Source organism: Myotis daubentonii, chromosome 8 (assembly GCF_963259705.1).
Source record: "Myotis daubentonii chromosome 8, mMyoDau2.1, whole genome shotgun sequence".
NCBI lineage: Eukaryota > Metazoa > Chordata > Mammalia > Chiroptera > Vespertilionidae > Myotis > Myotis daubentonii.
In genome coordinates this window covers 81,378,477-81,405,882 of record NC_081847.1, presented here as the reverse complement: position 1 = coordinate 81,405,882, position 27,406 = coordinate 81,378,477, and positions in this window count along the sequence as shown.

Here is a 27,406-nt window from a genome sequence, read left to right as displayed (position 1 = left end):
TTTAAGCACCTACTATGAGTTTCAAACATCCCAGAAGCCATGTTGTACTCAAGAAATACAAAAGGTAACTTCTCTCAATAAAGAGATAAAATATAATTTAAAAATACGAGAAAACTATAAAATACTAAATTAGAACAAGCATTCTATAAAAATAAAATATGTAACTAGCACTTACTTTATACTAAGTATTCATTTAAGAAATTAACCAAAGGACCTGTATGCATGCATATAAGCCTAACCAATAGACACAGACACCAGGGGGGTGGGAGGCAATGGGGAGATAAGGACACATATGTAATACCTTAATTAATAAAGAAAAAAGGGAAATTATTTTAAAAACTACTATGTGTAAAAGACTCTGGGAATACAACTCTGAACAAGAAAGAATCTCTTGCAAAGCACTCACAATAAAATGAAAAAAAAGTACTAAGCACTTAATGAAACTTGATGGGGTGATGGATACTCCACAAAAAAGACAGGGTGTTTGGGCTGTCATGTTGGAGGGCTCACATCTGGTCTTTGCAGGTCAGGGAATGTTGAAGCATAAATATTCCAGAAACCAGAACAAATTATGTGCAAAGGATAAGAGAAAGAATAACACATTTGAAAAATTACAATTAGTATAAATAGTTGAAGATGACTGGAAAAATGGCCAAAAAAATGCAATGGTAAACTGGGAGATGTAAGCAGAGACTAGAACATGAAGGAATTTATAAGCCATACTAACAAATTGAGTGGTATTCTGAAGGCAGTGTCCTTGGAGGTTTATAAGCAGATGTGATCAAATTCATCTTTTCAAAAACTCCGTCTTTATCATGAAAAATGAATTGGGGAGAAGAAATACTAGAGGCTTCTATAGCAGCTGCACCACTAATACAAGAAAGGTGATTGAGGCCTGCTTTAAGGTATTAGAATTGGATATACAGAAGTGCTGATTCAAAAGTTATTTAGAAAATAAAATAGAAAGACCTCAGATGTGTTATATATGCAGCAACAGGAAGAATACAAGTCAGTGATGAAGGTTTAGCTGATGATTTCTACCATTTAGGAATGATGGTGTCATTCACTAAGTTAGGCAATACTAGAAGAGGTTTAGGTGAATGAGAAACCTAGGTGGATATAGCCAGTAGGTACAGATTATATAATGGCTACTGAACTCAGGAAAGATTCTGGATGAGTCATAAAAATCTGGGATCATCATTACAGAAACCTCACAACTGTCTCATGAGAAAAACATTATCTCTAACTTGAAAACAAAAACTCAGAGGTTTAGAGTTGTTAAAAGACCTGCCAATTTGTTACATCTGGTAAATAGTAGGACCAAGAAAAAATCCACATCTATCTTGCCCCAACATCAGTGTTTTTAAAACTTCATTTGTATATAAAACTCCCTCCTTCTCTCCCTCGTCCACAGCGGGCGCTACCCCTTGTATCCCTGGCCTCTGGGGAGGATGAAGGGAGGAAAAGAGGCAGCGCCCTTCAATCCCCAGACCAATGCTCTACCCACTGAGGCAAACCAATTTCCACTCTTCTCTCTCTTTTTTTAGGGCCTAAAGTAGAGGGTTTCAATCACGTTCTTTTTTCTGGTAGATTCAACTAGGACCACTTGTTGAGGTCAGAGAGCTGAAGCACTCACATTTGCCTCTTATTGATCACTGAGAGAGAAAGAATTCTACAGGGCCCCTGTAGTTCAATTGTGAAATCCCTACATGAGGAGAGAGAAAAGGAGAATATGTCATTTCTTTCCATGTCTCTCAGAGGAAATTGGGGAGAAGAGACAGGAAATAAGGTTATGTGTGCCTAGCTCCTGATAAGCCTTCTCAAACTCTGCAAGAACAGGATAACTTCCTGTGGACTAAAAGGCATCTCTGGTCAGCCTCAGTCTTGAAGAATGTCTTGGCTTAATTGTCCTTTTCCAGAGAGCAGGCTGCCTAACATAGTGAAGAAGTTGCACCATGTGTATGTTTTCCATCCCATTCCTTTGACCTCATCCTCTTAGATTTCTTCTCCGCAAAGCCAATTTAACAGTTGTATCTCAGACTCAGGCTCAAAAACCAGGCTCATCTATTTGCTTTAACATAACCCCTCCATTGAAAATTGAAAACAATTCAGGAAGGAAGACTTGCAACATAAATGGCACCTGTGAATGCTCTGGAAATTAATCCGTTATACACATCATTCTTTTTTGAGGTTGTTTTATCTTCCTTCTAAAGAACTCAGAAACTCAATGGCAACTTGAAACAGAACCCAATTTAGTCCTGTCATTAGACCGAGAGGGTTTTATTCTCCCTGGTCCTCTGTCAGATTTTAAATGGATGTGGTTTTATTCCCCTTCTCATCTAATACTGGAACATATCCATCTACAGCAAGATCTCACTTTTAAATGATGTTCTTGTATTTCAAGAGATCTTTTACAGGGGAAAAATAATAGCTCCCCTCTAGACAAAGTTCATGGCTGGAAAGTGAGTCTATTTCTCTCCAAAGATTCAACAAATTTTTACAAAGTGTTGGGCCCAAATTATTGGTGGCTAGAGGAGGAGGTGGGGTTCTGAAGGGGGACATGAGTTGCTCAGAGTCACATAGCTAGGTTAGTTTGTCACCTGTGTACTTTCTTTCTTCTCATAGCTATTGGGTACTTTCCCTCGAAGTGAGACCCAGACTCTGGTTGGAACAAGAATTCCTGTCCTGTGCTCCTCTGAGATATAGCACCCAAGACAATTAAAATGTTCAGCTGTTGCCATTGTCTGGTGTAAATCTCTCTATATTCACCTGTTTCCCTTGGGAGAGAGTGACTCACTAGACCATGGCTGAAAACCCCACATAGTCCAAACCTTGGTGATCTGCTTGGTTTATTCTCTCAATGGACCTCTTCCCTGTAGCCACACACACCCACTGTCCATTCCTTGTACTGTTTATAGGACCTCCCATCATAGGGTCTGTGCATTTATGTATTTCCCACATCCAATCGTCCTAGCCCACTCTGCCAGCCACTGTTCACCCGCCTAATCCTCTCTCATTCTTTAGGTCTTATTTTAAATGTCCCCAAGGCAACCACCACCAACCACTGACTTCTCAGACTATCAGAAATATAGCTACCTAGACCATTTCTTCATCACACTGAAAAAAAAAATAATTTGCATGAATCCATAGTTTATTTAAATTATTTTTATTATAAAACTAAATATGCACCAAAATGAGTTACAGTATTATTTTACCTAAACTTCTTATTACAATCAAAATAAAATTTGCAAGTAAAATACAGTAATGCCAGAAAAATCAATAAAAGTAATTTTAAGGACAACAATTTTACGGAACAGAAGGTATTTAACACCAAATCTCAAACTATCCTTTGCATGTGGACTGATTGCCGTTATATGACTGTTTTCAGTTTGGCTGCTTTTACTATTCCTGACGTGTGATAACTCAGTTTTCCTTTTTCTCCCATTTTTTTTCTTTCTTCCAATTACTTATAAGCCTCAAATTGGTACACTTTTGGACTTTCTTCCAGAGATAGCCCAACAATATTTATTTGCTCTTTTCTCCTAAGTCAGAGACAACTGAAGAAGCATGCATGCTATTGCAATCACAAGTCAAACGCAGGCACCATCCCAGTTGTTCACCTAGATGATGCATAATGTTCTTGTATTAATTTTGTAAGCATATCTCATCATCAAGATAGAGACCAAACTTTAAACTATTACTGTAGGAAATTCCTTTGAGTTTGTGTGGGTAGCAGCCACAAGAAAAATTGTTGCCTGTGTACCAATGGGCCTCCCCATACAGTTTGGCATGTACTTTCTCTTTTTAATCATGCATATAATTTAAGTTAGTGTCTTTGTATTTTTTGCCTAAAATGAGAACTAGATTTCTTTATAGCGGTTCTCAACCTGTGGGTCGAGACCCCTTTGGCGGTCGAACGACCCTTTCACAGGGGCCGCCTAAGACCATCCTGCAAATCAGATATTTACATTACGATTCATAACAGTAGCAACATTACAGTTATGAAGTAGCAACGAAAATAATTTTATGGTTGGGTCACAACATGAGGAACTGTATTTAAAGGGCCAGAAGGTTGAGAACCACTGCTTTAGAAGACATCTGTGGCTATCTGGTTTAAACTATTGCGTTTGTTTATTTCTCTGGGCTGTTGTCTAAAGTTAGAGGTGGATTTTACACAGAGTGGTTAATTATCTACACAACTTGGTTTAAAAAGGGAAATGTGTGCCCAGCCGGTGTGGCTCAGTGGTTGAGCATTGACATATGAACCAGGAGGTCACGGTTCAAATCCTAATCCGGGCACATGCCTGAGTTGTGGGCTGGATCCCCAGTGTGGGGCATGCAGGAGGCAGCTGATCCATGATTCTCTCTCATCATTGATGTTTCCATCTATCTCCCTCTCTCCCTTCCTCTCTGAAATCAATAAAAATATATTTTAAAAAATAAAATAAAAAGGGTAATGTGTAAGAAAAAGGACAATTACATTTTGATTATGAGAGACTAGAATCCCTGGGTATCTGAGAAAGGGGTTCCAAGTGGAGGGGAATGATTCAAAAGGAATGCAGAAGCTCCAGAAACAGATTTGGTCATGACAGCTAGGGTGGTCCTATGCTCCCAGTTCTCTGAACATTTCCTCCTGGGTGCCTTGTATGCAGCTGAGCAAAGAGGGTATTCCTTGATTCTGCACAAATTCTATCAAGTGTAAAGTAATTAAATGTAGAGACCAGTAGACTACAGTGATGGCTCTAATGCCTTCACAGTGAAAGACAACCTGAGCCAGAGTCAATGCTCTCAAATCCAAGACAATGAAACTTAAGAACAACCAATCACAAACAGCCAGCCAGGCTTTCCCAAATAAGTCAACCACTTAAGCTTTAGCCAATTCAATAATTTCCTCACTTTGCTTCTGGGTCTTCTCTGTAAAAACATGTCCCCTAGTTTCCTTGGGTTCCCTCTCACTTCTCACTCTCATCCCAAAGTGCGTTCTTCAAATAGCATGGAGAGTAAATTTTTTTAAATGAAGTATGTCCTGTCCATTTGTTTAGAAACTTTCAGTACCTTTCATCCCACTTCATGTAAAAAATCCCTGTGCTGTATTTTTTTTTTTGCCACATTTTCAGAGACAGTTTCAAATGAATTGTACTTTGGAAGACATGGTCATTGTAGGGGAGAGTATTAAAATAGGACAGGAGAATAAGTTAAGAAGATAGGTAAGGGGTAAAGAAAACCATACTTATGCATTAGACATAGGAATAATGGGGAAGAAATGAGAAAAACAACAACACTCTACTATAAAGAAAGCCATGATGTCTGGCTGGTGTGGTGCAGTAGTTGATCACCAATCCATGAATCAGAGATCAGGTTTTGATTATTGGTCAGGGCACATGCCAGAGTTTCAGGCTCTATCCCCAGTAGGGGGCATGCAGGAGGCAGCCAATCAGTGATTCTCATTATTGTTTCTACTTCTCCCTTCCTCTCTCTGAAATCAATAATATATATATATATATATATATATATATATATATATATATATATATATATATATATATATAATCTAATAAAACAGAAACATACAAATTTACTGCACCTCTGCTATGCCCAAGCCACGCCCACCAGCCAGTCAGAGGGACTATATGCAAATTAGCCCCAATGAGATGGTGGCCGGCAGCCAGGGAGCTGGAGCAAGCAGGAGGCTTGGTTGCCTCATCGATGGAGGAAGCCAAGCTTCCCGCCTGTCCTGGCCTGGCTGTGGCCTCTGCTCAAGGCAACAAAGTTTCAATTATAGAAGATACATAAATCCCATATACCTGCTTCCAACCAGCCTCCACTGGGAGCTTGGGTGGCTGGGGGCCCTGGCCAGCCTGAAAACAGCCATCAGCCCCTCACCCAGACTGGCCAGGCACCCCAGCAGGACCCCCCTCCCTGAAGGGGGTGTGGCCAGCCTGAAAACGGCCCTCAGCCCCTCACCCAGCCTAGCCAGGCACCTCAGCGGGGACCCCCACCCTGAAGGGGCTGTGGCCAGCCTGCAAACAGCTATCAGCCCCTCACCCAAGCTGGCCACACCCTCATGGGGTGAGGGTCCCCGCTGGGGGGCTTGGCCAGCCTGCAAACAGCCATCAGCTCCTCACTCAGGCTGGCCTGGCACCCCAGCGGGTACCACCACCCTGAAGGGGCTGTGGCCAGTCTGAAAATGGCCCTCAGCCCCTCACCCAGGCTGGACAGGCACCCCAGTGGGGACCCCCACCCTGATCCGGGACACCCTTCAGGGCAAACCAGCTGGCCCCCACCCATGCACCAGGCCTCTATCCTATAATATAAAAGGGTAATATGCAAATTGACCCTAACAGCAGAACTACTGGGAATGACTGGTCACTATGACACACACTGACCACCAGGGGCAGACGCTCAATGCAGGAGCTGCCCCCTGGTGGTCAGTGCGCTCCCACAGGGGGAGCTCTACTCAGCCACAAGTCAGGCTGATGGCTGCCAGTACAGTGGTGGTGGTGGGAGCCTCTCTTGCCTCCTCAGCAGCGCTAAGGATGTCCGACTGCAGCTTAGGCCTGGTCCCGCTGGCAAGTGGGCATCCCCCGAGGGCTCCCGGGCTGCCAGACGGATGTCTGACTGCCACCTTAGGCCGAATTCCCTGGGAGCAGGCCTAAGCCATCAGGTGGTCATCCCCTGAGGGGTCCCAGACTGCGAGAGGGCACAGGCCGGGCTGAGGGGCCCTCCCCCCCCCCCGAGTGCACAAATTTTTGTGCACCAGGCCTCTAGTGTACATACATAGATAGATAGATAGATAGATAGATAGATAGATAGATAGATAGATAGATAGATATCTTCCTGATCTTTTAAAAAAGAAAAGAAAAAAGAAAGCCATGTTTTGTAACTGAAACAGGCATCAGCATGTTGTGGAGTGAGATGCCCGGTGACAAACCATGTGTGGAGGAGCAGATGGAGCGTGCCTACAAAGGGGTTTCCTTCAACTATGGGAAGAGAAAGGAAGCCAGAGGAGCAGAGTGAGACTGAAAATCACAGATTTTATAGAGAGGCATAGAGGAGGAAGAACAAAAACAGGGCAGGAAGAAAAAATGAATTATGGAATGACAGAAAACATAGGTTTGATTTCTATTATCTGGTGTACTGTAAAATGTGGGCCCGTGTGCACTGAATCCTTGGAGGAGCCTGCCATCATCAGTCACTGGGTAGATGATTCTATCATCGGCTGCTTTATTTTCCAAATCTAATAATGAAGTACGATAGGTTTCAAAGTGTGGAAATAAATGTCTGTGCTTCTTATGAATCACTTTGGTTGGCAAATAACTTTAACTGCATCATTACCATTTAATATCCCAGGCCGTTTCAGTGGTACCTGGAAGATAATAAAGAGGTGTCAGCATTATTCATATCTTTTAATTGCTCCTATCCACATTCCTTTTGTTGTCCTGTGGGCAAAATTGTAACACTTGGCTAGGCATATAGTGGATAAAGGAGACATAACAGTCCAGGCTAAAATACTCTCCTAAGTACCCATTACACTGGATAGCTATGAGCGACAATAGAACTCTTCAATAAAACCTATTTACTGCTGAAAATTAAAATAGCTTTTAACAGCTTTATTGCATGCAAACAATTAAAATAATTATATCAAGTTGCAGCCGCTGCTGTGCTGTTATGTCTGGCAAAGAAATAAAGTCAAAAGGAAAGAAAAAACAAAAGAAAGTATAGAAAGGGAAAGAAAAAGAAGTTTAAATCCCAAGAGCATAGACAAGAACTTGTGACATCAGGGAATCTAGGATTTAGCCTTGCCATCTTCCTTCCAAGTCATTCACTATTTATGTAGCTGTAGGGATTTTTTTAAATATACACTTCCATGATTACAAGACAAATAAAATAATGCATTCCATGCTATAAGGCTTCAAGGAACATTTTGAACACGGTTTCTGTGAGGTGTGAGAAATATCTCATTACAGAATCCCTAAGCAGTCTCTTCACTTTGATGTAGAACACTGTCCACAAGCCAGACATCCCATGCCATGATGAGTAAAATCCTTTCAAAGAAATCCTGGAAACTGGGAACCTCACCATCTCCAAAGTTTTCTTTACCCACATACTTTTGTGCATTAGTTTCAGGTAAACAATTGTCTATTCTGAGAATTCAGTAAGAGATTGCAAATGACTTCTGTGTAAACCAGGTTGTCTAAAATTCTATGGTACAAAAGAAGGCAAGATATGCACACAAACATCAGGCAAGTAAAACCATATGAGTTCCAGTTTAATTATATTCTGTTCTTTCTGCATTTTCATTAACATGCATGGTTGAATATCTTGAGAGATAAGAATAACCTGAGAAGAGAAGATTGACACAAAATCAAATGTTATTCCCAACCTAGTACCAGGTTATCTGGTCCTACAATCCAGCAACATTTATTAACTCATCAAATACATACCACACATCTGTTATATACCGCCATTCTATTACTCATGCAGAATGAACAGGGCACAGCCCCTGACCTTGAGAAGCCCATGGTGTATAGTGGGGAAAATCGACACACAGTTATTGCAGTGTTATCCGTCCTCAAGGAAAGCTGTGAACAAAATATATAGTGCTTCCTTAATTACATCAAGCAAGTAATTTTTCTTCCCAACTGTATAATTTAAAGCCACATTTCTTAGCTGTAAAGATGAATAATAATATGCATTTTGAAGGGCTTTTTGGAAAAGAATAATATGTAACTATCATTTATTGTGTCTGCTAAGTTTCAGTAACCATGTGCATCACATAAAAATTATGCACAGAGATGGGAAGGCAGATTAGTTCCTGGTAGGAGCTCAGACTCTGGTGTCAGATCACCTGGGTTTGAATGTTGTCTCTGCCACTTACTGGCTATGTGATCTTGGTAAGCCAGTTTCCACACCTGCCAAACATGAATAATATCAATATTTACCTCATTACATTATTGTAGAGACTAAGTTAGTTAGTACAGGTATAGTTCCTGGCACAGAGGAAGCACTCTGTGGTGTTAACTCTATGATTACCTCTGTTAGCTTCACAGAAAGCCTATGAAGTAAGGGATAGGGGATGTCCTTCCTATTTGGCAGATTGACACTCTGGTGCACAGAGTAAAGGAACCTTGGCTTCTTAGCCCATGAGCTGACCTAAGAGCGGAACTTCAAATTCAAGTGTACCTATCTCTGAAGGTATTGTGATAAGCCTGGATTTCTCTTCCAAACTACTTCATCTATTCCTTCATTTATTTAAGTTTTTAATTTCTTTTTGCTTTCATTTTGAAAATTTAAACTTCCAGGTACTTGATAATTTTGCATAATCTTTTTACCTATTGCTAAGATATTGTATAACAGCCCTTTGGTATCCTTTTATCACCTACACCATATTATGTCACTATCATCAATGGTGTGTGTGTGTGTGTGTGTGTGTGTGTGTGTGTGTGTGTGTGCATGTGCATGAGTGTGTTAGCCTTCTTTCTTACTTTACCAATATTGCTGAAGTTTTGTCAATGTTACTAGTGTTACTAGCTGGTATTTTAAGAAAACCAGCTTTTGGATTTTCAGTCTTCACTATTGATATTCAGGCAGACTTGCTTTTTGTACTGTGATGAGATGCACACATTTCGCTTCTTATGATTTAGTTAAAATTTTATTTACCACAGCGTATTAACTGTGAGCAGTTGCATAGTTGTGTCACGTTTTCTCAAAGTCTGTTGGTGATTTGTCACTGAGCATCTGTTACTTAGCTCATGAGCAGACAGCACGATGTATGTTTGTGTTGCCTCCTTGTTTCCCAGTGATGAACGTGACATATTCAGACACAGATAATGAAAAGAAAGAATTGGTAAATTGGTCAACAAAAATGAAAGTGCAGTAAAAACCAAAAATCCACTGAAAGTGATATTGGAAATGATTACAGATTAAAAATGACAAAGGCAAAACAAAGATAGGACAAAATCTAGGCTTGCATTGAAAATGTCTGACAAATTTGAAAACAAGGTACAGTCACTTCAATGTCTTTTGTTTAAATTTCTCTGAAAAATAGAAAGCTTATGTTTATGATCAAAATGGAGTATTTCCTTCTATGTTGGACAGAAGAAGGCTGCAATAAACCATAACAACAACAACAACAACAAAACAATCAAAAATCCCATTCAGGCAAAAGATTCAAAGTTACCTGCCTCATTGAAAGAAAACAGTAATTACAAAGAAACTAGATGTGCAATTTTTTAAGCTTAACTCTGTAAGAAATATAATGACATAAAGAATGCAGCTGAAAGCATTAAAACATTATGTCAGGGATGAACAATGAGTTGTTCCTGTATGCAGAAGGGGCAGAAACTTTTATCATACTTTGCAACTAGCATTGTAGAATTTGAATAGAATATAAGGGGGTTATAGTAGAAATAGTTGGCTGTGGGAGTATCATTGTCGCTGACACCTTTTGAGAAACTCTAGATATTAGCCAGAGGAACTTAATGAAGGGGTTCATTGTTCTACAGAATAGGGGTTTATTTTATTAATTTTTTCTTAATGTCTTAGATTAAATAAGTCTTTATACTAGTCTTTATTACTAATATATGCATTTAAGGTAACCTTTTCCAGTTATTTTGTGATTCTTTAATGTAGGAGTTTATTGGAATATTATTGCTTAATTTGAAAATATATGGTATTTAGCTGGATATCTCTTTGCTATTAACACCTAACTAAATTGATGGTGTTAAGACTGCATAATCTATATGCTGCCCATCCTTTGAGATTTATCATCCTTGCTTTCTGGTATTTATTGATACTTGACTAAATGTGTGGCCAACCTTTTAAAATACCTTTTTTAAAAATCATGCCTGAGATTATTTGGTCTTTTCAAATTTAGTGATTGCTGTCATTCATATCTAAAAGCTTCTCAGCCAATAGATATTCAACTACTTTTCTATATTATTCTTTTTCACCTGGAGATATATATATAGATATAGATATAGATATAGATATAGATATAGATATAGATATAGATATAGATATAGATATAGATATAGATATAGATATAGATATATATAGATATATAGGCAGTGACTGTGATGACCGAAACAATGGGTCAACCAAACAGGAGGCTGCGTGGGGCGACCAGGCCAATAGGGAGGGGCAGTTAGGGGTGACCAGGCAGGCGGGGGGTGCAGTTAGGGGCAATCAGGCTGGCAGGCAGAGGTGGTTAAGGGTGATCAGGCCAGCAGGGGGTCAGTTGGGGGGAAACAGGCTGGCAGGGGGTAAGTTATGGGCTATCAGGCCAGCAGGCAGAGGCGGTTAGGGGTGATCAGGCCAGTAGGGGCGGCAGTTAGGGGCAATCAGGCAGGGAGGCAGGTGAGTGGTTAGGAGCCAGCAGTCCAGGATTGTGAGAAGGATGTCCGAGTGCCGGTTTAGGCCTGATCCCAGGGACATCCCCCTAAACTGGCAGTTGGACATCCCCCGAGGGGTCCCTGATTGGAGAGGGTGCAGGCTGGGCTGAGTGGACCCTCCCTGCATTAATTTTGTGCACTGGGCCTCTAGTATTAAATGTTTTTCTTATAACCTGCATGCATCTTAGTTCTTTGTATTTTTTCATTTATTTTATTCTATTTTGCATTCTGGATGATTTGTTTTATATTACAAATTGTTAATTCCCATTTAATGGGCTTAATTTCTTGTCAGTCCACCATATTTTAAATTCCTACTTCATATATATTTTTATATTTGTAAGTGCTTTTCAATTAAAAAAAATCACCTTAGTCATTTTTATAGTCTCTTACTTTTAACAATATTTTAATTTCCTTCTTTTTTAAAGTATATTAAACATAAATATTTTGTTTTGCATCTATAATGCTAATACCTGAGGAATTTGCAAATCTGATTCTGGTGTTTGTGTGTGTGTTTCTTATGTGCAGTTCATCATTTCTGTGTGCATGAGTTTGCCTGTGAGACCATAGTTCTTGGCACTGTAAGTATGGAAAATCTTTGAAGACTAAATCTTAAGTTGATTCTTTATGAGAGGATTTGCTTCTATTTCCTGGAAAACTAGATATCAGGGACCAGTTCACCACAAAGTATTGGCCTGAATCTTTTCTCCAGATCATTCAGATTGTATGAATTTGGGCTTCAGAGCGATAGGGGGGCCTGGTTATGGTTATAGAGTCTCATGGCAGATTTTTCCCTTTTCCTTCAGCAGCCAGGTTAACCACTGGAAATTCTCTTTGGACTCTCCTGAGGGATGGAAAGTTTCTATTGAACCTACTCACTGATAGTTAGCCCTTTGGGGTCTCAGCTCTGTGTGGAGTGGTCTACTCTTAGCCTCTCCCTCTTGTGCAAATCCGACTTTTCCCCCTCTCGCATGTGTCACCTGAGGCAATGAAAAACCCAAAGTTCATGTTCATGGGGTTTGACAAATATTTTCTGTGCTCTTATCTTTACAAATTCAATCTCTCTAGTTCTTTGCTGTCACTTTGACATGTTTTGCTGTTTTAAGTGCCTGAAATGATCTTTATTTTTATATTTTCCTTTCCCTATGTACTAGCACGTAAGCTCCATTAGAGATGGAACTTTTTGTTATTGTTACTTCAGTTTTTCACAACTATAATTGCAGTGCATAAGGTACCACTTGGCACATAGGAGCTTAATTTTTTTTTGAATGGAGTAATAATGAATTTCAAATGGTTAGAGTGATCAGAGACTGAGGTAGCCCAGAATCTATCTTCTCTCTCTCTCTCTCTCTCTCTCTCTCTCTCTCTCTCTCTCTCTCTCTCTCTCTCTCTCTCTCTCTCCCTCTCTCTCTCTCTCTTCCCTATTCCTTTAATGGGATTGCTGATTCCAAAGTTATTAGACTGACATTCGTAGGCATTAGTGTTACATCTTACTGAATCACAGATTACAATATTCACATTTAACATTGAGAAAACCAAAGCCACCTAGGTCTGCAGTGTTGGCAAAACCAGTGCTCCACTGCCTAACACAAATGTTTAGCTGCCTGAGTGGCAAAAGCCAATTAATAATTGAGCGGCCCTGTGCTTGAGGAGTGCCGAGGCAGCACGGGGGTATTTATTGTCCCCTCGCCTAAAACCATCTTAATAGCACTCCAGACTCTCTACTTTAATAGTGCCCATTTGGAATTTTATCACCTATCCAAATCATTTGTCCACAGATTATTCCCTTGGGCTTAATTTGTTATTGTTTTGTTTGCTTGCTTGTTTACTGGCTATTGACCAACTGTATAAGCCAAATACTCTGACTGCAAACTTACATTTAGGCCACATTATAACACTCTTCCTAGAGGAGGGGGTTCTAAGTGTGTGTGTGTGTGTGTGTGTGTGTGTGTGCACATAGATTCTTGTATTCATTCAGTGAATGGGCTCAACAATTTAGAACAAAACTACATACATGATTCAGTCCCCACTCAATCTCATTTCATTCATTTATGTATTCATTTAATAAATCAATATTCTTTATTTTCTAGTTTCCATTAGACTCAATTAATGTCTGATTTATAATCTATAGTTTTAAGTATGTGGCTAGGTCTATTTGCTTTAAATAAAGCCATTTATTTCAAAAGTTTTACTTCAAAGAATATGTTTTTATATAAATGTTTTAATATCTCTCTTGAAAAAAAATGCAATTCCTAAATTAAAGTTATAATTTCCTAACTCTAATTTATCACATGAAACCTTCTTTCCCTATGCTACTGAATTTTGTTCATTATCATTTGCAAAATGTACTTCTGCTATTTTACATATTATAAGCTTTACTTTATATTACACCTACCTCCTTTAAAAGATTGTTGTAGGATAAAGACGAATCAAATGTTTTATTGATGAGCCCCAAGAGAAAGGCTCTTTCAAAATCCACACAGTTTGGAGAAAGCTATTGGCTATGTACCTGCAGCATTATCTTAAATAGCATCACTAATCTTTATAGAGCCAACAAAAAGCAATGTTTTTCATTATTAAGTCTTAGTACTGGGTTTCAGAACTATCAAACCCTGAAGGCAATGCCTCAGGCATTTCCATTGCTGATCATTATTATAAAACTGAGAAGGGCATTACTACTGTTGTGATCACACATTGAATTTACTTTTATTTCTGAAAAGAGAGGGAAAAGAGCATATTAATAGTCTGGCTTCTCTTGGCTTTCCCCCCTGCTGGTATTTAGAGTGCTTAGAAAATAAAATAGCTGCAGATCTGTATCAGGCACAAGAAAGGTATTAAAAAGGATTGCATGCATGTATCTTTCCATTTGCAAGAAAGAGACAAGTTATTATTCAATTATTATGCATTTACCTGAGGCAATCTCAAAAAGAACCTGCTGCCAAGTTTCTTGTCAAGCATTTTCAAAATTTCACTTTTTAAGACTATTTGTAGCATAAAACTTTCAGAATTACAAGAATGTTATTTTTAGTAGGAAACTTTTATAAGCTGATCACTAGAAAAAAAAAGAATAATTTATGAATTGAGGAATTAATAGAGAGAATGTATACAAGAGTGTCTGCATATTTTCTTCCTATAACTGAGGGAAACTGGGGAGAATTGCCAAAAAAATAAAATGTAGCTTCGTCCTCACTTCATTTTCAGCTGTAGACACAGACTAAGAGAACTAAATGTTTCTGATACAGGAGAAGAGAAAATGGAAATATGGACTGGCAATCTTGTTTTTTAAAATTTTAGAAAATGAGAGCATGGGGTTGCTTAAATAATTACATCTCTTGTGATAAAATGCTTTACATTTCTTTCTAATCCCATTGTGGTGCTTTTGCTAATGCTTATCTCACAGCCAAATTCCATGGGAAACACTGGGCAATGTCATCAATTATCTTATAAATTTAAAAACGTTGACTTCTTAGACTCCCAAATATATGACACAAGATCCAAATATTTGTATTCCGGTTCCTGTGTTTTTTCCCAAATATCAAACCTGCATTTACAATTTGATTTCCAAAGTCCCCCAAAACCTAATCCAAACAAAATTAACAAACGCATTATTCATCTTCTGAACCCCACCCTCAGCACACAATCTGTTTTAATTCATCAAGAGTCATAAGCTAGTAACTTTTATCCCCTCTTTCTTTCTGCACATCTGCTTAGTTACCAGATTTCACAAATATTCTCTTGAAAATATCTCTTGGTGTATGACTAACCTCCCCATCCCTTTTGCAATGTCTTAGTTCAGAATTTTATCTGATCCCCCTCCTAAAGTATTGCACAATTTTTAAACTCTTAATACTGCCAACAAATACCTCTTCATTCAAGTTTACTTGCTAGACTACTACTAAAACTCTCAGCTAAAAATGTTCACCTGGCAGCCACCAACTTATTATTAAAATCCTCTGCACATCTCCTCACTGTGAAGCCCATTCCATCTGTTTTATCAGAACTAGTTATCTTCTCCTTTGTTTTGCCACAAAAAAATGTTCAGACTTGTATTCAAATAATTATTTCACATGATTATTATTATTGGCCTATCTTCCTAATTGCTCAATGAGCTTTGAGGTAAATAGAGACCTTACTCAGGTCTCCATTCCCACTTTGTGTGCCCTGCTGGCCTGGAAAAATGTTGCATATCAAGGTTTCTTTCACCCAACTTCTCACACAAAATAAAGGTTTACCAGATACTCAAATCCTGGTGTTCATGGATTTGTAATCAAAAGAAAGGAAGAATCATTATTATAGAAAAATATAATAGAGTAGGGTTTGCCTTTCTTCAGTAAAACAATTTATTTTGCTTGAAGGTGAGAAGCTAACCTAAGAAACATCTTTTTTTAAATATGTTTTTTTTTTGTTTGGTTTTGTTTTTTGGTGTGTGTGGTTTTTTTGTTTGTTTGGTTTTTTTTAGAGAGAGAGGAAGGGAGACGGGTAGAGAGATAGAAACATTGATTGAGAAACTTCATCAATCTGCTGCCTCCTGCACACCCCCTACTGGGGATCAAGCCCACAACCCAGCCAAGTGCCCTGACTTGGAATCTAACCAGTGACCTCTTGGTTCCTGTGTCAACACTCAACCACTGATCCACAGCAGCTGGACCTAGGGAACTTCTCTTAACCATTTCTAGTTTCCTACTTCAGTAAAGAAAGTTCAAAATTGTTTTTATTTAGTAGAAACCAATTGAATTTCTACAACTTTCAGGACATAGATTCATTTAAATTTGAGATTTCCTACCTTGAAATTTGCCTTTAACTTTCATAGTATTAGGATGACTTTACCTTAATCAAATGACAACCTGATCGTACAGTAATTGTTTTTTAAATTCAATAATGTGAAAGTCTCTGAATCAAGTGAAATAAACTTTGGACTATAAAAGCAATAACCATTCTCATTCCTCGCTTTATTGCAATGTAAAAATTACTATCATTATGCTTACTAATCTGCAGAAATAAATATTCATTGAATGATCACATTTCACTTTTATTAGGATTTTTACAATAATAGAGACATCTAAATTTCCCTTTTCATTATGTTCATATCAAACATCTCAGATGAAAATGGGATGAACAATGTGATCAGAGTCGTGAAAATAAAATTATTTAAGTGGAAATTACTATTATTACTGAAAAAGGACCTATCTCTCTTCTGAGATATTCTGAATTCTTTTCTTTTCTCTTCCTCCCCGCCCATCTCTCTCTCTTACCTTCTCTTTCCTTTCTCTCTCTTTCCTTCTCTCCTCCTCACTCCCTTTCCTCTCTCCCTCCTTTTGTCCCTTTCTTTCCTTCTTTTTTTCTCTTTTTGCTGTTTTTCTTCCAATCATCAAGTATATTCATCATCATTTATATCCATCTTAAACTATCATAATCAACAAGATAAAGTCACTTATCTCATAAAGTCTACAAGCTAAGTGACCTCTTTATCTATAAATATGTAAAAGCCAAGCAACCGGAACTACCAGTCGCAATGAAATGCACTGCTGCCCCAACCATCCGTGGCCCCTCCCCCCTGCCAGCCCAGATCTCACCAGTGCATGAATTCATGCACCGGGCCTCTAGTACAACCATATTTTTCTTCACAAGCCCTAATTGGAAATTATTACCTGGATATCCTTGTGCAATTGCATCAAACATAAACTATCTACAGAGTTTAAATCACTTCAAAATCTCTGAATGCTTATGCACTCCTTGGACTTCTTTATTTCTCACATCTACTCACCAAAATAAATTTATCTTACGTTTCTTATTCTTGAGCCTATATACCTGCTTTTGATTACTTCTTCCTTGGCCTTAATATGGTTATTCTCCAAATTCTTCTTTATCTTTATCTGAGTGATCTCTGTAAAATCTAAATTATATCATATTTTAATACCTAATGAAAATGTGAAGTCTTCTACAATGAAACCTGCAGAATATTTGGAGGAAAAATGAAAGATAATCTAAATAAGTGGAGGGATGTATTATACTCAATATTGGACTACTTAATATTATAAAGATGTCAAGTTTCTCAAAATTAATCTATAAATTTAACCAATCTCATTTTAAATCCAAGCTCTGTTTTCTTTCTTTCAAAATTTAACTAGTTAATTCTAAAATTCTTTTGGAAATGAAGGTCAAGAATGACATAGGCAATTTTGAAGAACAAATCTGAAGCACATTTAACACTAAAGATAAGATATATTGTAAAGATATATTAAATAAGACCATTTAGTATTGGTGCAAAGAGAGAAAAACTGACCAATAAAACTGAATAGACAGTTTAAAAACAGACCAGGATGTATGCTATTGCCTTATTTATACAACAATGGTGCTATTACGGAGTTGTGGGGAAAAGAATTTAATTTTTTATTAACCAGGGCAATTGTCTATATTTTCTTCAGACATCTAAATATCAGTGTAAATAAATTAAGAATCCTATTACTGTTATTCTAAGAAAAAGTGTCACTTGATCTGGTATAGAAAATTTAAGAATGAAAGGATATGCTAATATATATATATATGTATATATATATATGTATATATATATATATATATATACATATATATATTAAGCTGAGGTGACTAATAATGGTAAAGTCATTGGCAGAACAAGGAAGTAGGAGGAGAATTATAGGCTTGAAGTAGGAGTTCATTGGTTAGGTTTTGGATGTGTAGATAAACTCATCATTGGCAGTGTGTGTGTTTCACTACTCATCGTTACAATAACAACAAAAATCAAAACAAAACAAAACACAAAAACTAAATGGATCAATTCCAGGAAAAAATTCCCATCTGGAAACCCTTATTTATTCTATAGACTTGTAGAAGATATTCTTTAAAATATATATATATATATATATATATATATATATATATATATATATATATATATATATATTGATTGATTTCAGAGAGGAAGAGAGGGAGAGAGATAGAAGCATCAATGAGAGAGAATCATGGATTGGCTGCCTCCTGCATGCCCCACAATGCCCCACAATTGTGGGGATGAGCCCACAACTAGAGCATGTGTCCTGTTCGGGAATCAGACTGTGACCTCCTAGTTCATAGGTCGATGCTCTACCACTGAGCCATGCCAGACAATGAAAAAAGATATTCATTTTTGTATAATATTTAATGAATATATTATAGAATATATAAATGTGCCGAAAACTTTCAGAATGCTCAATTTAGTTGGAATTACTAAGCTGCTAATTATGTGTAAAGTGCCAACAGAAGATGGACTGGCAAGGGCAAAGTTCTTTATTGCCTTTCAAAACGTCCTTTGCCTGGTCTTTCCTTTCTTATGCCAATGACAATCCATGATATTCTGCCATTTGGTTTTTGTACTCAGCCCAGGAGCGTGCATGCTGCTCAGTACATCACAGACCTTTAAGGATCAATAAGAACATTAAAGTCCATGTGAGACTCTGAAGAAATGAAAAAACCCTGGAGCAAGCACTTGCATCTGTTTCCTGCCTACGGGCAAAACCCGATGAGGCCACCCATTCTTTTGAGCTCTTCGTATCTCTATGAATTGTTCAGAGAAGAAAACAACATTACTTATTTTTTTTCACAAGGCTTCACAGTCTTAAAGCAACACAAAACTCATTTTATTTTACAAACAGCGAAATCCTGTGACAAGAAGGAGACAAATCGGAAGGGTTCTATCCCCTTGGCACCTTGTACTAAACTTCTGCCAGCTCAGATTTAAAGTGCTACTGTTTGCTTTCAAGATAGTGTCATGAAGCACAGGTATTTTAGTGGGAACACTGCCATCATTATATTTTAAAGAAATAAGATGTTGGAGTTTATCTCTGGTACTTTAAGCAAGCCCTTGGATGGTTTAATTACTTGGACTAATATTCACCTTAATTAATCTTTCATGTGACCTGCTGGAGCTGCATCACTGCAGGGAAATGATCCGTTGATAGACTTTGTTGCTATTTTAAATTCTTAAGAAACCTCCACATCCAAGAGAGGCTATCTTTGTCTGAGAGCAGAGGCGTTGAATTTTTTTTTTTTGGCTTTTCTTAATGTCATCCCCATACACTAATCAATACAAACCAAGTGCAGTTTTACATGGAAGAAATATTACCTTCTGCATGAACCTAACATTTCATAAAACTGTGATGTGTCAGAAAGGGAAAGGTATTAGAAGCCTTTTTTAAAAGCCTGATTATTTGATATTTTGAAGATAGCATACTATAGAAGAAAAAGGTTAGATAGCTGAATGTCATGGGTATAGTTACCATCTGAGGGACTTTGGATTGGTGTTTAAACATATCTAAATTCATTGGTGTCATCTCTATGTTTTAATTATCCACAGCTTGATATCCTAAATATATAAAGAATGCTTAAAAACCAGTAAGAGAAGTCAAGTGTTCTAAGGAAAATAAAAAGGATATGAGCTGGCAGTTCACAGAAGAGAGATTCTAAAGGCTAATACGTATACATTTGAAAAAAATTTTTTTCCTCACCATTAACCAGAGAAATCAAAATAAAATGACAACTGGAGATGTTTCATACCATCAGATTTGAAAAATAAAACAAAACATAGAATCAATCGATTCTAGACATTGGTCAAAAGGTTGTAAAACAGGGTCTCTCCCACTTCTTGAGCTCCCCCAGCTATACCAGACAGTAATTTGGCTATATATCGTGAAGGTGAACATTAAAATGCCCTATGACTGAAAAATGATACTTCTAGGTATATGCCCTAAGATAATTCTTGCAAAGGTTACTGAAAAATTTTACTTGTAGGTATATAAGAGAATTCTTACAAAGGTATACGAGTATTTACATAGCAGGCTATGCATTGTAGTAGTGTTTGCAGTATTAAAAATAATTTATGGCTATGGACAGCAATAACAAAAATAATTTATGGTTATTATACATCAGGTAAAATGAAAGACCTAGATTCATTTGTGTCAACATAGATAACTCTAAATTAATAAATTAACCATAAAGAAAGATAAGTTGCATGAGGTAAAATATGACATTATTTATTTAAAACTTTAAAATACAGAAATTAATGTACTATTTATAGATATATATTTATATAGTAAAGCTCAAATATAAATGAACTGAAATCAAACCAAAATCATATTCATTCAACAGGGAAGAGAGAGAAATGGGACTGAGGAATAGAATGGGAGAACTTTAACATTATTTGTTTTGTATTATTTTCCCCTAAATTATACAGGGTTTGACTTAATGTAGCCATTATTAAAAGACATTATGTTATATTTATTAGGAAGAATAAAAACATGAAGCTATTTACATAAGCTTTTAAAAAATATTGTGAGAAATTCTAACATACATCAAAGTATACAGAATAATCATATACCTATCATTCCAGATTGAACAATGGTCAAGTCCTGGTCAATTTGTTACATGTATGTGGCCACTCACTCCCCTCCCTGAATTATTTTTATTCTTTTGAAGCAAATCTCAGTCATCATGTCAAGTAATACACTATTTCATATAAAATATAAAACATTTTATAAGATATTAACATTTGATAGTTCTGAATGGTGACATGGACATTTTTTTACACCAACCCTTGGACATTTCTGTAATTAACTTTATATTAAAAAAAGAAATAATAAAATGCCAATGGGTGTAAAAGAAGAAAGTAAAAGAGAAATAAAATAAATGATAGCCCTTAACTATTTTTTGATCGATTGATTGAGAGAGAGAGAGAGAGAGAGAGAGAGAGAGAGAGAGAGATTCATTGTTCCACCTATCCATGCATCCATTGATTGTCTCCCGCATGTGCCCTGACTGGGGATAGAACCCACAACCCTGGCACATCAGAACAATGTTCCAATCAATTGAGTTACCCAAGGAGGGCTAGCCCTTGACTATTTTAAATCATTTTCTCCAAAGTAATTGTTCACTTCCACCAGTAGGCTTACTGTGAATTCTATTCTTACTTTGAATTCTAAATTATTGTTTTCATCTTTCCTCCAGTTGTAGAATTCTCCTTCCTACAGAGAAAGAAGTAGAATTCAACAAAATGCCATAAGAGAATATTATTATTATTATTATTATTATTATTATTATTATTATTATTTTACAGAAGAGGGAAATGTTGAATGTTTATTGCATTAGAATGATCTTCCTTCAGCAAGATTACTTAAATTTAGGAACCTCCTGGGCTTCTATGCACTTTCAGAAAAGCAATGCATTTATTCTATAAAGCAAAGCTCAGTGTGACATTTTTACTGTTGTCTTTAAACATTAACTTTATAAAGAATATTTTTTGAAGTGTTTTCATCAAGTTCCCCTAAGGACTCCTCAAATAGCCTTTGGCTTCAATAATCTAGAGAAGAAGAGTTTTCTCAGTATTTGGCTTACATAAATGGAGAGAAATTCACACTCAGAGTTTCCAAGGCATGTGTCCACCCTATTTTTGACTGGGAAAAATCCTCCAACTGTTATACAAGTTAGAAATTTAAACTCACCCACACACCATGGGGATTGACCAATGACAAGAAACATAAATTAGAAAATGGTGTAAAGAAATTTATCTTTCTTTCTTTTACACTGCAGTGCACAAATCATTTGCATGTAGGTGTCCAGAACAATTAATTTCACTCAGGTGAGAGAAAAGATAATTAACTAGCAGGAGAAAGCATGGCTGCACAGCACCATTTCCTCTTAAAATAGGAACATACAATCCACATATCAAAGATTAATTTAAAGCCTCTTCTTAAAGGATGTCAATTGAATTTAAGGTAAGAAAATGTTAGAAGTTCAGAACTACTTGCTTAGATTCATGAATGGCATAATTCAATTAACATTTTCTTAATTAAATGTGTTCTTTACAAAATTAAAAAAAAAACACCACAAAGATGTTTGGTAAACAGTTTAGGAAGAACTATAGCCAAAAATATGCCCAGTAATTTCAATAAGCACAAAAATTGAAAGTATGATTTTTGGTACTGTTAAATTCATTATAGACAATATTCTCATCAATTATATTTTAGAAAATTCTGGTATACCTAAAAAACTAGAAAAGTGTCCTCTCAGGAAAGTTAAAGGTCTATCTATCTATCTATCTATCTATCTATCTATCTATCTATCTATCATCTATCTATATTTTATTTTACTGATGACTTCTGATTTAAACACAAAGTTTGTTTTATTTTCTACCAGATTTTAAGTGTTTTCTTCTCAACCCACTCATCCCAAAATCAGGTAGCTACCTCAGTTAAATACAAATCTTAGTGGTTAAGAGCACAGATGCATACTCTTCATTCTTTAGCTGATTGAATTTGGAAGAGCAATATAATCTCCCTAAGTCTGTTTTTTCACCTATAAAAGCAGGATAAAGCGATAACTGTTTTATGCTTACAATGAGAATTAGATGAGATACTGTGAACAAAGTTCTTTTCAATATGCCTGACAATAGTATATATTGATTAAATGACAGCTATTATGATTATTTTTTTAATGAATATGGCTAATGTAAATTATTCTCTACATTTTCCTTGGGTAGAAATGTTGCAATGTTACCAGTGCTATTGATGTTAATATAGTTACTTGCATAATAATATTTTCTTCTGGGGTTAAACTTTTACCAACAAACAGAAAACATCCTACTTTGGACAAAAAAATATCCCGATCTGGGAGTAATAAAACTGGAGTTAAGTGCTTATCTCTTTAGATCTAGAGTTAGCTTTCTTAATCTTGTGTGTTGTTTGGGAGGCATTAAGAGGATAGATTATAACAGACCCTGAGTGTTATGACAATGACAATAGTTTTAAACATTTTCTTAGAGATGTAGTGGGAGTGGGGAGGAAGGTTAGTGGGAAATGAAGGACTTGGGTATGACAGTGAACAATTACTATATTGAAACAATATAGGCCAGAAATGTTTGAGCCTGAGCTAAGACCATGGGAACAAGAAAGGAAAGAATGGTGTCTATATGAATGAGAGAGATACATGGCGTCATATATGTAATGTCAATGGATGTTGTCAATATGTGCCCTGTTGGCTTAAATACATTTCCTTTTGTTACTATACATAAGTGAGCCTAAAGATTAATACAAAACCATAATAATGAAATGCCATGAGATGGGTACTTTTGAAAGTCCTTTTCAATTATATAATGCCATTTAAGTATCACATCAAAGTAGGGAAGTCTGTAGAGAAGGTATTAATCCAATTGTAAAGTGAATGCATAAACTGCGACTCAGAGAACTTAAGCTGTTCATTTATAGAGACCATTTCAAATGCTCAGGTCTTCCAAGTTCTAATCCTCTTTCTAACTGCTGGCCCTGAGGTCACAATGCATAGGCAATCATTCCCCATGATTAAGCTGAACCCTCTATGAGTAGGATTGTCGCACTCACAAGAGGAGCAACCTTCCTAAAAGTCACTGTGTCATTCCGAAAGATTTCAGAGAGCCAGAAAGGTCTGATTTTGCTGCATAGGAAATGCCTCTTGCAGTGGAGTCAAATCAAGATCCCAAGACTTTATAATCAACCCCTTCCCCATAATGACCACTGGCATTGGCTACCTTCCCTAGAATCAGTACTGAGAATGGCTGATTTTTCTTACATGACTGACACATGCTTCAGACCATAGCCAGAGCCGACACTTCTTGGATTGCTGACTCTTTAGTCTTATTGCTCTTTCCCTCTCATTGGCATATTCATGAATGTAGCTGCCAGTGGGCATGCTCCTGAGTCTTTTGCCCACCATTTCCCCCTTCTATTATGGGTGCCCTCATCCCCCATTCTCTTTAAAACTCCATTCATTTTTCAGGTCCTGGCTCAGGTCTCATTGTCTCTGTAAGGCTAATTTCCAGAAACCATCCATAACACTCACAGATCCCAACATTTATTTGACTATAATATTTTCCCACCTGCTCTTAGGAATTTATAAATATATATGTGTGTATTTTCAAAGATCAGAAAATGAGTTATTTTTTAGCTTCCATCAAAGGAACCATATAGTCTTGAAAAGGCTACTTATGTTCTTGCATTGGAGTACTTATTGTTACTGTCATTAATATTTTGACACAAAATTGGATAATATTAATAATACTTAGCAATCAGAACTAAGAATAACACATTTGAAGGTAATTTGCAATACTTTGGCAAGGTATAACATTTCAATATAATTATAAGGTCCTCAAGAATCTCTCATATATTTATGTATTTTCCAGTGTGTCTAAAACAATGTCATTTATGTATCAACTAATCAATAACTATTTGCTGTATGAATATAACTTCAGCTCCCAATTTTCTTTGAAAGTGATACAGTATGTAGGTGTATCCTGCAGTCCAATTGCAAATTTCATCTATAAACTAAAGTTTGAACAATGAAAGAAAATTGAATTAATAAGTACAACTAGAGTTGACACACGGGGTAACATGAATTATTAATACAAGGTTTTCATTTTTCCACAAATTTCTTTCCTTTGATTGTGCCTGGGCTGCAAGTTTTCTTATTAAACTAATAAAGATATAACAAAATATTAGCAATGAATTAGTGTGATTATATTAGGGTAATAAGTAAGTTATTTTACCAAATTAAATGAATATTATAAAAATAGCATAACCAAGATTTATAGGCAGCATTTTATGTCCTCAAGTGTTAACCTGTTTTTTGGTGAAATGATAGTTAGATAAAATAACTGTCAGAAACACACAAAAAGTTAAGCAGTACTTGCAATATAAAACACTGTGCCAACAGACAATGTTTCTAGGAAGGTGTTGCCAGTGGAAATGAGGTCCTTTCACAGGGTCACAAGAAAAACATTTGTGAAAACCCAGGTCTGAGAGGATGAGATGTAGTGGTAAGATTTATTGGAATAGAAATGGAAGGCTGCTCCCAGGTTACCGGTGTCCATCTCTGTTCATCTCACTGTGGCAAAGGTACAATCTTGCCTTCTTCAGGTCTAGAAATAGGGCAAGTGTCCTGAAATTCTGTGCCATGCAAAGCCCAGTCCAGTTCAGCCTCTGTCGCTGTCCGGATAGTCCCTGTTCTAGGCTGCCTGCTGGCTGGCACTGTATTGCCACACCCACGGTTGCACTGAGACCTGCTCTTAGAATTCCTGAGGCTGCCAGACCCGATATGGCTGCTATGGAGAGAGAATGTGTGAAGGCAGGAATGAATGTGTCTTAGGGTGGTAGGGGAAAGGGAGAAACAGAGTTTGCCTTTGTTAAGCTTAGATTATATTATCTTGGGCTTGGTAAGGGCTAGTTTTGAGTGCTCCCACTAATCAATCCATTTTCTAGGTCTTCCAGGGTTCTGTGTTCCATATCCAATTCCCTTCTCAGACTAGGCTTTACCCCTGGACTCTTATTGTGCATGTGCTTACCACCCTATACCCCACCCTTGTGCCATCTTGGTTTCTACTGGGCATGCGCCCAAGATAAATTTCCCTTTATTGTCTTTATTTTTTTATTCCTCTCTCCCATAGTCTGCACAAGTGGACCAGTTGTACCCTGGGGAGATTGGAAAGCTGGTCCTTCCTCCCAAAACTGGGGATAAGGAGTGTTAATTCCTTTAGTGGGGCAAAGCTGTGATCCCCTGGGGAGCCTCTGAATGCTGCAAATTCCTAGTGAATGAAGCAGGCTTATTGTCCAGTTCAGCTCCCTAGTCTATCAGGCTTAATACTATCTGATCCTCTTTGTGTCCTTCCTTTATGAATATCCAGCCACCAAGCCAACAAAGGAGTCCTCATTTAAACACCTCACCACTGAAAAACACTTAAGATATTACCCTTCAGAGTTTTCAAATCTCTGTTCACAGCTTCACTTCTATTTGGAAGCACTTAGAAGTAATGACTTCAAATCCAGAATCCTTTGTAAATTAATGTGGATTCCTTTAGCTTAAAATTTAAAAAGGTTATCAAAGCTTTTGGTTTCTCAGAACTTTTATAGGAAAAATTTATAAAACATAACTACATATAAAATGTGGTGCCAGAGTAGAAATGCAACCCTACCTCACAAAGTTCAAAATCTTACTGACACAATACCCAATATCCATGCACACAAAAATAGAGGACCTCATGTAGCTATAGAGAGCTATAGGCAGGCTTTTAGTTCAAAGGCAAAAGCAGCCTGGGCTATGTCTGGAATCAGAGAATGAACAGGTATGTTTGGATAAGAGAGGATGGGGTTTGCCCAAAATATCCAAATAGATAATAGATATGGAGGACTTCGGAAATGTAAAAGCACAGGTAATAAGCACAAGGTATTATATTAGCAGTTGTGCCTAGGCTTCTTGTTCCAAGAAGTTAAAATTTATCTGGGAAAGGTTATATGAAAAAACATTGTATGTGAAGAAACTCACAGAAGCAATCATCGCATTAGCGACATGCCAATGAGCCTGCAGGACATCTGCTGAGGAATCAGGTCAATGTTTCCAGAATGGACCCCACCCCACTCCTTCCCAGGCCTTGCACTGGCTGCTGTGTTCCTGTGCGTATCTAAGGCTACACTATCCTTAATAAACATTAGCACAAAGGATGTGCATGTGGGGGTGTGGGTTGCAAAGTTTTATTGGCATTCAAGGAGAAAAATGCCAAAGTTCCCTTGCAGCTTTAGAGTGCAGAAATTCCACGTTACCCTGTAGTAATGAAAGAAAACACTTTGGTGACTCTACAAGTTATGTATTGTGAAGCATTTGCCAGGGAGATTTGCACCTATATTAAAGGTACATATTTTTATTGACTTAGAGTTTTAACAAGGAATAACAAATAAAGTAAAAGTGTAATACATTTATAGTCAAGTTAGGAGCGTTCTCTGCATAAGAAAAAGATGAGGCAGAAAGATCTCTGCATAAAGGAGAATATTCCTTTTATCCCTAACAATTCAGTTCAGACACACATAAAATTGGGACTCTTCTTTAGCCTCTGTGTGCCCCGGGCACTGTTCTAGTGTGTTAACATATGTTTAGCGCCTTGAGATCTCCCAATGACTCTATGAGGTAAGTAACTAAAGCAAGTTTACACAGTTAATGAGTGGCAGAGA